The sequence below is a fragment of the Ornithorhynchus anatinus genome, chromosome 14 (genome assembly GCF_004115215.2).
Source record: "Ornithorhynchus anatinus isolate Pmale09 chromosome 14, mOrnAna1.pri.v4, whole genome shotgun sequence".
NCBI lineage: Eukaryota > Metazoa > Chordata > Mammalia > Monotremata > Ornithorhynchidae > Ornithorhynchus > Ornithorhynchus anatinus.
Genome location: NC_041741.1, coordinates 39,567,311 through 39,577,237, shown reverse-complemented (window position 1 = coordinate 39,577,237; position 9,927 = coordinate 39,567,311). Strand labels below are relative to the sequence as shown.

At 47.9% G+C, this 9,927-nt stretch overlaps 1 protein-coding gene across 1 annotated transcript in view; it reads left to right on the top strand.

Moving 5' to 3' along the window:
- The first annotated feature begins 2,886 nt into the window (after window positions 1–2,886).
- The window catches only part of NT5DC3 (5'-nucleotidase domain containing 3), a 33,222-nt gene continuing 26,181 nt past the window's right edge, over window positions 2,887–9,927 (top strand). The window contains exon 1 of the mRNA XM_029078463.2: window positions 2,887–2,955. The gene's annotated coding sequence lies outside the window, so the exon portion shown is untranslated. The remainder of the gene's footprint in view (window positions 2,956–9,927) is intronic.

Here is a 9,927-nt window from a genome sequence, read left to right as displayed (position 1 = left end):
GTTTGCTCATATGATTGTTCTGGGCCCAACTTTTCACAGAACAGAAATCACACCAACTCAAATTAGGGAAAAGCCTAAAAAGATGGGAAAAATGACAATCAATCAAATTTAATGAGCACTTACTGTGTGCAGAGCACTGTACTAAGCACTTGGGATGATACAATAAAATGGAATTGGTAGTCACATTCCCTGTCCACAACGGTCTAGAGGAATGACGACTATATTCACCTAAATATTACCGGATTTGACAATCAGAAAACGCGGCACCTTTATCTTTTTCCCTCATGAATGCCTTTCAAATCCTCTTAAGGCTTAAATTCTCCAGGCAACCACATATACATGAAGATGAAGTAAAAGCTTTAAGAAGGGTTTGTATACTTTTTTGAACAAGAGCATTATCGACCTGGGGAAGCAGCGTGGCTCAGTGGAAAGAGCCCGGGCTTGGGAGTCAGAGGTCATGGGTTCGAATCCCAAATCTGCCTCTTGTCAGCTGTTTGTGGACAAGTCACTTAACTTCTCTGAGCCTCAGTTACCTCATCTATAAAATGGGGATTAAGACTGTGAACCTCATATGGGACAACCTGATGACCCTGTATCTAGCCCAGTGCTTAGAACAGTGCTCTGCATATAGTAAGCGCTTAACAAATATCAACATGATTATTAATCTCAGTTCCTACACTTGCCTCCCGTGTGGCCTGGGGCAAGTCTCTGTGCCTCGGTTACCTCACCTGTAAAATGGGGATTAAGACTGTGAGCCCCATGAGGGACACGGACTCTGTCCAACCTGATTAGCTTATATCTACCCCAGCACTTAGTACAGTGACTTTTAAATACCATTAAAAAAAATAAAAAGAGGTCACTATCAAGTTACAAAAGAAAAAGTTAGGGATGTCGAAGAGGGTAACCCTCACACTCTTTCCAAAAAGGGAATACATCTACCAACTCTGTTGCACTGTACTCTCCCAAGCGCTTAGTACAGTGCTCTGTGTCCAGTAAGCAGTCAAAAAAACATTGATTGGCTGATGGGTAATTTGTCACTACTGTTGTAGCAGAATTCTGGGGTGGATGGTCCAATGTCCAGCTCCCAAATGACATTTCTTATAAACTTGTACAAACCGCCCAGAGATGGGAAGAACTAGCGTAGCTGTCTGCCTCTAGAAGGCAATCCTTTCTAAATCTACAGTGCTCTGCACATAGTAAGCGCTCAATAAATACTATTGAATGAACCGCTGAGCCAAAGAGGGAGGTCATACATAGCCAAGAAGCGTATGGGCCCTCACTGATGTGGGAAATTTGACTTGTGGTATTGCTCCCTGGAAGCGCTTCCAGCATGTTGATTTCAGAAATGATTCCCTGCAGTTGGAAGAGCATTGACGGAACTAACGACGGTATTTGTTAAGTGCTTACGATGTGCCAAGCACTGTTTTAAGTGCTGGGGTTGATACAAGGCCATTGGGTTATCCCATTTTACAGATGAGGTAACTGAGGCACAGAGAAATTAAGTGATTTGCCCAAGGTCACACAGCATACAAGTGGTGGAGTTGGGATTAGAACCCATAATATTCTGACTCCCAGGCCTAAGCTCTATCCACTACCCCCTCCTGATGTGCAGGATTGAACATCTGGCAAAGCCACGCTCAAGTTGCCATACTGACAAGAATGATTGGAAAGCCCGAAGCTCAGTCAGCGTTTTGTTTTTTTTTAAAATGGTATGTGTTAAGTGCTTACCATGTGTCAGGCACTGTTCTAAGCGCTGGGGGTGATACTGAGAAGCAGTGTGGCTCAGTGGAAAGAGCACGGGCTTTGGAGTCAGAGGTCATGAGTTTGAATCCCGGCTCTGCCATTTGTCAGCCGTGTGACTGTGGGCAAGTCACTTCACTTCTCTGTGCCTCAGTTACCTCCTCTGTAAAATGGGAATTAAGACTGTGAGCCCCACATGGGACATCCTGATTGCCCTGTGTCTACCCCTGTGCTTAGAACAGTGCTCGGCACATAGTAAGCGCTTAACAAATAATAATTACTGAGAAATCAGGTTGGTGACAGTTCATGTCCCATGTGAGGCTCGCCCTCTCAATTACCATTTTACAGAGGAGGTAACTGAGGCCCAGAGAAGTGAAGTGACTTGCCCAAGGTCACACAGCAGCAGACAAGTGGCAGAGGCAGGATTCGAACCCATGACTCCCAAGCCTGTGCTCTTTCCACTGAGCCGCGCGGCTGCTAAACTCGGAGGGGGCGGTTCTAAGGGGAGGCAGGGGCGGGGCTAGAAGAGGAGCGGGGGGGGGGGGCGCGGGGGGCGGGGCTAAGAGGAGACAGGGGGCGGAGCTAAGGGGAGGAGAGGGGCGGGGCTAAGGAGAGGCAGGGGCGGGGCTAGAAGAGGAGCGGGGGCGGGGCGCGGAACGGGGGCGGGGCTAGAAGAGGAGGGGTGGGGTGCGGAGAGGGGGCGGGGCTAAAGAGAGGAAGGGGCGGGGCTAGAATTTGGGGGCGGGGCCAAGGAGAGGCAAGGGGCGGGACTAAGGAGAGGCAGGGGGCGGGGCTAGAAGAGGAGCGGGGGGTGGGGCGCGGAGCGGGGGCGGGGGCGGGGCTCGGCCGGGAGAGGCCTCACACGTGGTGGCGAGCGGAGCGGGGCGGAGGCCGGGCTGGGTCGGGCGGCTGCCGAGAGGAGCCGAGCGGAGCCCGAGGAGCCGTGGAGGGCGAGCGGCGGGGCGGCAGCGAGCATGGCAGCGGGGAGCGCGGCGGCGGCGGCGGGGCCCCTGGTGTCTGCCCGGGCCAAGGCCGTGAGCCTGCGGGCGGCGGCGGCGGCGGCGGCGTCCCGGCTGCTGGGCGGCCGCCGGCGGGACCCCGGGCTGCGAGCCCCGGCCCCGCCGGCCCCCCGCCCCCACTGCACGGCCGCCCGCCCCGCCGCCCCCGACGCCTCCCTGTGGGACCGCTACAAGGAGGCCAAGAGGGGCACCAACGGTCAGTCTCATCCCCACCGCCACGGGGCCGGGGCCGGGGGAGCAGGGGGAGCAGGAGGAGCAGGGGGAGCAGGAGGAGCAGGAGGAGGTCCCGGGAGCCCCGGGGCCCGGCCAGTCACACGGTCGTGGATTCTAATCCCGCCACCCCCCCACCTCTCTGCCCCGTGACCTTGGGCAAGTCACCCCACTTGCCTCTGCCGCCTCTGTTAAATGGGAAGCCTTGAGACTTTCAGCCCCCATCGGCTCCTATCCCTCCCGCAGCGCTTAGGAGAGTGCCTAGCACACAATAATAATAACGATGGCGTCGGCTAAGCGCTCCCTAGGTGCCCAGCACTGTTCTAAGCGCTGGGGGGAGATACAAGGTCATCAGGTTGTCCCACGTGGGGCTCACCGCCTTCATCCCCATTTTCCAGATGAGGGGACTGAGGCCCAGTGAAGTGACTGGCCCCAAGTCGCCCAGCGGAGAAGCGGCCGAGTCGGGATTAGAACCCACCACCTCTGGCTCCCCAGCCCGGGCTCTTTCCACTGACCCGTGCTCTGTAGTAAGCGCTTAACAAAAACCATTATTATTACTGTTCTTTTATAGATGAAGGGACTGTCTGCCGGTTTCGTTTGGTTGTCTGTCTCCCCCCTTCTAGACTGGAGGCCCGTTGTTGGGCAGGGATGGTCTCTATCTGTTGCCCAATTGTAATAATAATAATGATGATGTTGGTATTTGTTAAGCGCTTACTATGTGCAGAGCACTGTTCTAAGCGCTGGGGTAGACACAGGGGAATCAGGTTGTCCCACATGGGGTTTACAGTCTTAATCCCCATTTTACAGATGAGGTAACTGAGGCACAGAGAAGTGCCCACAGTCACGCAGCTGACAAGTGGCAGAGTCGGCATTCGAACCCATGACCTCTGACTCCCCAGCCCGGGCTCTTCCCACTGAGCCATGCTGCTTCTCTAATTATACTCTCCAAGCGCTTAGTCCGGTGCTCTGCACACAGTAAGCGCTCAATAAATCCGATTGAACGAATGAATGAGGCCGAGAGAAGTTAAGCGACTGGTCCAAGGTCATACAGCAGATAAATGGCGGAAGCAGCATTAGAACCCCGAGCCCCGGCTCCCCGGCCCTTCCTCTATCCACGAAGCCACGCTGCTGCAGCAGAAGACTTTTCAACTCTTGCCCATCACCTTTGCAATGAAGCCATTCCCTCTCTCTGGGAATCTCCCTTTTGAATCAAAAAGATGCCAACCGATCGACTTTTTTGCAGTCCTTCGTCGCGCCAAACTTAAAGGGGACAGGTGGGCATTTTATGGAGGACTGGCCCTTCCTTCCAGTTATTCCTTAACTTGGTTTTTTGGAAGTGACACGTCTCAGAAGACGTGCCGAGAAGCAGCATGGCAGAGAGGAAAGAGCCCGGGCTGGGGAGTCAGAGGACGTGGGTTCTAATCCCGGCTCTGCCATTTGTCTGCTGGGTGACCTTGGGGAAGTCACTTAACTTCTCTGTGCCCCCGCTCCCTCATTTGTAAAATGGGGATTAAAGACTGTGAGCCCCACGGGGGGACAATCTGTTTACCTTGTATCTAACCCGGGTTTAGAACGGTGCTTGGCAGATAGTAAGGACTTAACGAATATCACCATCATTATTAGTTTTTACTGCTTGCTTTTCAAAGCAATTGCTGTCCTTAAATATGCGGGTTAGGTGGTCTCTGAAGCAGCAGCAGCTCTATACATCTCTTGGTACAGCGGACAGGGGAGATGGTGTGCGGCGAACCCATTAGCTAGGGGCCAGTGTCAGCCGGGACTTAAATGGGCAGGGATATTTGGCAAGGATGTGGCCGGGCCGGGATGGTTTATGACTGTGGAAATAATCAAAAAATAGCTCTCGGGTTCCTCGGTCATAATTCATTGTGCGGGGTGACCCGACTTACAAATAATTTTGAACTCCTGTTATTTTCATTTAGCCTGGGGTTAGGGCAGAGGAGCTGTTTTTCTGGCAGCAGTTCTCGGAACCAGAAAAACGTGGTCCAGACCCTTTTCTTGGCCTTCGAAAGGGCTTATATTATGGTCACCATCCAAATGAAGGCAGTCAGGCTGACTCCTATTTCACCTGTGTTACATGGTTTGTTCCCCCTTAAGCCAGGAAGACTTGGCCTCTGTCTGACCTTGACTCCCGTATCTCTCTTCTCCCCTTGAGGAGGTGAATGCTGTTCATGTGACTTTTGCTTAACCTGTGTATTGACACGGCCTTGTAACACGGGGATGGAGTTTTCAGGTTGAAAACAATTTGAGACCCAGTTAAGCTCTTGTTGTTTTTTAATCAGGCTCAGGTTTTTAAAATTTGGATTTATCTTAGTTTATCAGGAATCAAGTAGCTCTATTGGAAAAAAAAAATCTATCTTCATTAAGGTTGTTGCTTGTCTGCTGTGGAACCTTGGGCTGGTCACTCAACTTCTCTGCCTCAGTAAATGGGGATTAAGACCGGGAGCCCCACGGGAGACGTGGACTGTGCCCAGACTGACTAGCTTGTATCTACTCCAGCACTTAGTACAGCGCCTGCCTCATAGTAAGCACTTAGCAAATACCCTAAAAAAGTTACTCTTTAAGTGTCTGCAATTTCAGGATGTAAGTAAAACAGCGCTCAATATCATGCTGTTTTTTGGTGTAGACAGAGATGTTGAGACTTAACTATAGGGTGTCAATCCAGAACTGAACAATATCTACATCTCGGTTTTTGAGTCGAGGGTTCTTTACTGGAGCAACAGGAATGACGACCCTCACACCTGGTGTAACCAAAAACTGACCAGAGGTACCAATTATCCAAGGATGCCCTAATCTGTACATTAAAAATGGTTAAATCTCCCAGGCATTGCATTTCTAAACACATAGTAGAAATATTGATTAATTCATCTCACATACCCTAAACTGAGGCAGAGTAAAGCAAGATGCTAAATCAGTTTACAGTTGTTTACTGCCAAAACAGTTCAGCAAGCACCACAACTGCAAAAAAAAGAAAAAATTTGGAGAGTTTGAGTTTTGTATGAAAATGATTAAGTGGTAGAATTTGGGTCAAGTCTTGTAAACCCTAAAATCTATATCCTGTTAACTTTCAGCTTTAAAAGGATAGAAAATGTAATTCTTTGTTTTACTAGAACTATAAATAAGGGAAAATGTATGTGGTTTTCATTGCAAATTCTACTGACTTCTAGACTTCTCTTTCCACTGGATCGCACTGCCTCCCAGGACAGCTAGTCTAGCATATGCGTTGCTAAAAGGAACATATCAGTCTAGTTTATTGTATTGACTGAACAGCTGAATGAGCTAAGTGATCTCAGAGCACTTAAAAAAAATCCTTGCATCCATCTCTGAGGTAGAATTTAGTCCTTGCTTAAAGAGCCAAACACATAGGGTAGAAGCACTTCTTTCACCCTCTGCTCCCTGACCCCAGCTATTTCCCTCTTCAGTTAATCCTTCCTCCAGGGGCCTGGATCATCTTCCTAAAATGCCAGTCAAAGCATAACACTGCAACCCCCGACCCCAGGCTGGGTGGGTGGGTGGGAGGTAATAACAAACAAACCCTCTAGTGGCTACAGATTTCTCTCCTCATCAAACAGAATGACTATTTTAAGCAAAATATTTTTTTCTGGCACAAACCCCCCAACGCTATTGATAAACTACATTTTTCAAGGTTGTGGCTCCATCATTCTAGATGGTTGATGGATCATTTTGGATCTGCTGTTCACTTACGACTGTATTTCCAAACCACACACCAGAGACGTGCACATGATTAAGATCTGCCAGGCACACGCAGGAAACACTGAGAGCTATCAGCCAGCATTTGGAAATCTCTGCGCAGTCAAGATTTTCTTTGGCACAAGAGCTTAAATCTTTCATCACCCAATGATGAATAGACCAAGATGTAGGAAACCAAGTCAAGAGGGCGAGTACAGTTAATTATGGTACTTGTTAAGCACTTACAGTTAAGTCCAGAAGTGGGTATGCCATGAAGGAGCTGTGTCCCTTGAAGAAGTGGGTTGCGCAGTAATCCCACCAGCGTTCTCTTCTGTCAGTGCCACCTCTGTGGGAAGTGGGGAGGTGTGAAGCCAGGCAGGGGAGAGCCACAAGGCTGCCTGCTGCCATACAGGTCTCTGACTCTCCTTCAGTAGTCAGCAACCTGGCAGTTACCTGGAAGTGGCCTTCCTGGACCTCCTGCAGGTGCCCCCACCGTCCATGGAGTTGGCATCAGAAGGGAAGAATATGGGGTGGCCCAGAGGGTATCATAAGCTCCTTTGGCACCACTTCCAGTTTCTTCTGGCTGGTGGTGTTTCTTGGAGCCCTGGGATTGGGGTACTTGGGAGACAGTGGATGAGCTGTGAGGGGCCTCTGGGATATGGAGAGCCAAGCCCTCCCACCCATGTACGGGCCCCCAACTTCATGCCCTAGTCCTTATCCTAGGATCTTTGCACTTTCTTTTTACACTATAAAGTGGGGATGAGGAAGTTTTCTTGTCCTGGAAAATCCAGGTTTAAGAGTGAAGTACAATCCTCTGGGACACTGAAAGAACATGACAGCAGGGAGGAGTCAAACTCTAGACTGAACTTTAGAGCAGGTTGGGTTATTCAGCTCTCTATTTGCTGAAAGGCTTCAATCTTCCAGACAGAGCACCCTGCTTTTTGATCAATTCCTTCAGCACCTATGTGCCATGTTTCACATACAGGGGCAAAAATGAACTACAGGCTGTGAATATCCATTCCGCAACACATTTGCATGAAACTTCTTTTGCAGTCAAAATGAAATTTTTTTTGGCCTTTTAAAAATTGTTAAAATTTTTCTTGAAAGCATTTTGCTCTAAAGGAAGCGTTTATAGGGGAAAGGATGTTGGAACAAAAGAAGAAGGTCCTTTTTGGGAATGACTAGTGTGTGTTTTAGTTTCTAATTTAGTTTTGGACTACAAAAAAACCTTACATTTTAGCCATGTCTGCACTGGTGAATGTTTTCCAAATAAAATATTGGTTTCAGTAACAAGTCTTTTTATTTGGGAGTGCCTTAAGAGTCAAAAGAACTGGATGGGAATAAGTGTTTGTTTTAGAAATGTTAAGACTAACTCTTTTAACCATCACTTTCCTCTGTTTCTTTAAAGGCATTTGCTGCGTAGCAAATCCATTTGCCAAAGTGTTTATCTGTTTAAGGCCTCCCAAGCTTTGGTGAAAATGCTCATTTGACGGTGATCCAACATTACATATGGCCTGTTACTGAATGAATATCCCCAGCCCTCCTATAATGTGGGGGTTGCATTTTTGCAAAACCTTGAAAAACAAAACCTCAGAATTCACTCTGTGTCCAGTGCTGCGCCTATCTCTGCACAAAACCCTTTTTTGTGACACTATGTACGTTGTACCCAGACACATGTTGGTGGAAGACTATTTCTGCAGTCGTGTTCCAGCCAAAATGTGTAGTGAAAACTTGCCGTCTGATAGAACTAGTCAATTAACCATTGTCCGTGTGATTGTAATATAAAATTGGCAATATCTGCATTAAAGAAGGTGAGACTATAGGAATAATAATAATTATGGTACTCGTTAAGTACTTACTATGTGCCAGGCACTGTTCTAAGCCCTGGGGTAGGTACAAACTAATCAGGTTGGATACAGTCCCTGTCCTAAATGGGCCTCACAGTCTTAAGTAGGAGTGAGTAGGATTTAATCCCCATTTTACAGATGGGGTAACTGAGGCACAGAGAAATGAAGTGACTTGACCATGGTCACAGTGCAGACATGTGGCAGAGCTGGGATTAGAATCCAGGTTCTCCCGATTCCCAGATCCATGTTCTTTCCACTTGGTTGCTAGGAAGATTAAAAAAAAAAATTATCCATCTTGATGGAAGTTTCGTGAATGCGCATAAATGCCAACCAAAAGGAACCCTCCTAAATATTGCTTCTACTGGTAAACTTAAGGAGAAGGATGAAACTTATTAACAAAGTCCCTTTTCCCAACCAAAATTTTTTCTGAATCACACACCGTTATCACATCAGTACCTCCTTCTGAGGTAGGTAGCTAGGGAAGTTGTCACCCAGAGAGGAAGTGACTTTGCAGGTTAAATATTTCCTTGTGGAATTGGGGTTCATGTCACAAGTGCAGTTTTAATCAGATCTGGAACTCTCCTGGAACAACAGGGACCTTGGGCCCTGAGCCGGAAGGCTCTAGTCATTGTTGTTGTTGTTGTTGTTATTATTAATAATAAGGGTATTTGTTAAGCAATAGGTATCAATCCCTGTTCTAAGGACTGGGGTAGACACAATCTAATCAGGTCTGATGCAGTCCCTGTCCCACATGGGGCTTGAAATCTAAGTAAGAGGGAGAACAATAAATTTATGGGCAGGGAACATGTTTATCGACTCCGTTATTGTACTCTCCCAAGTGCTTAGTACAATGGTCTGCACACAGTAAGTGCTCAATAAATATGATTGAGCAGGCTTTGAATTCATATTTTACTGATGAGGAAACTGAGGCACAGAGAAGTTAAATGACTTACCCTAGGTAATTCATCTGGCAAGTGGCAGAACCGGGATTAGAACCGAGGTCCTCTGACTCCCAGACCCATGCTTCTTCCACTATGCCACGCTGCTCATCCTAGGAACCCATTCAAAATCCTAGGGAAGCCTGTCTTCTCTCTTCTCCCTTCTGTGATTCCAGTCCAGATCATGGATTTGTTCTTCAGGTTTTATGCAGAAAAACCCCTGATTTCAGGGCAGAATTTGGAATATAAGCATTGCTAAGTCTGTAAACATAAGTGTTCTTAGATCTTTCTGAAATTAAAATTTCCAGAACGTTTTAGCTCTCTCCCTCTCCTCTCCTGAGGAAAGCCAGGCCATTAACCCTGCCCCACAGCCAAGTTATTCTGATGCCTTATTTTTTCCTCATTAAAAACACATTTTGAAAAGTGTCTCTTTAAAGTATGAGTGGTTCTGGTGTACTGGATGTACGA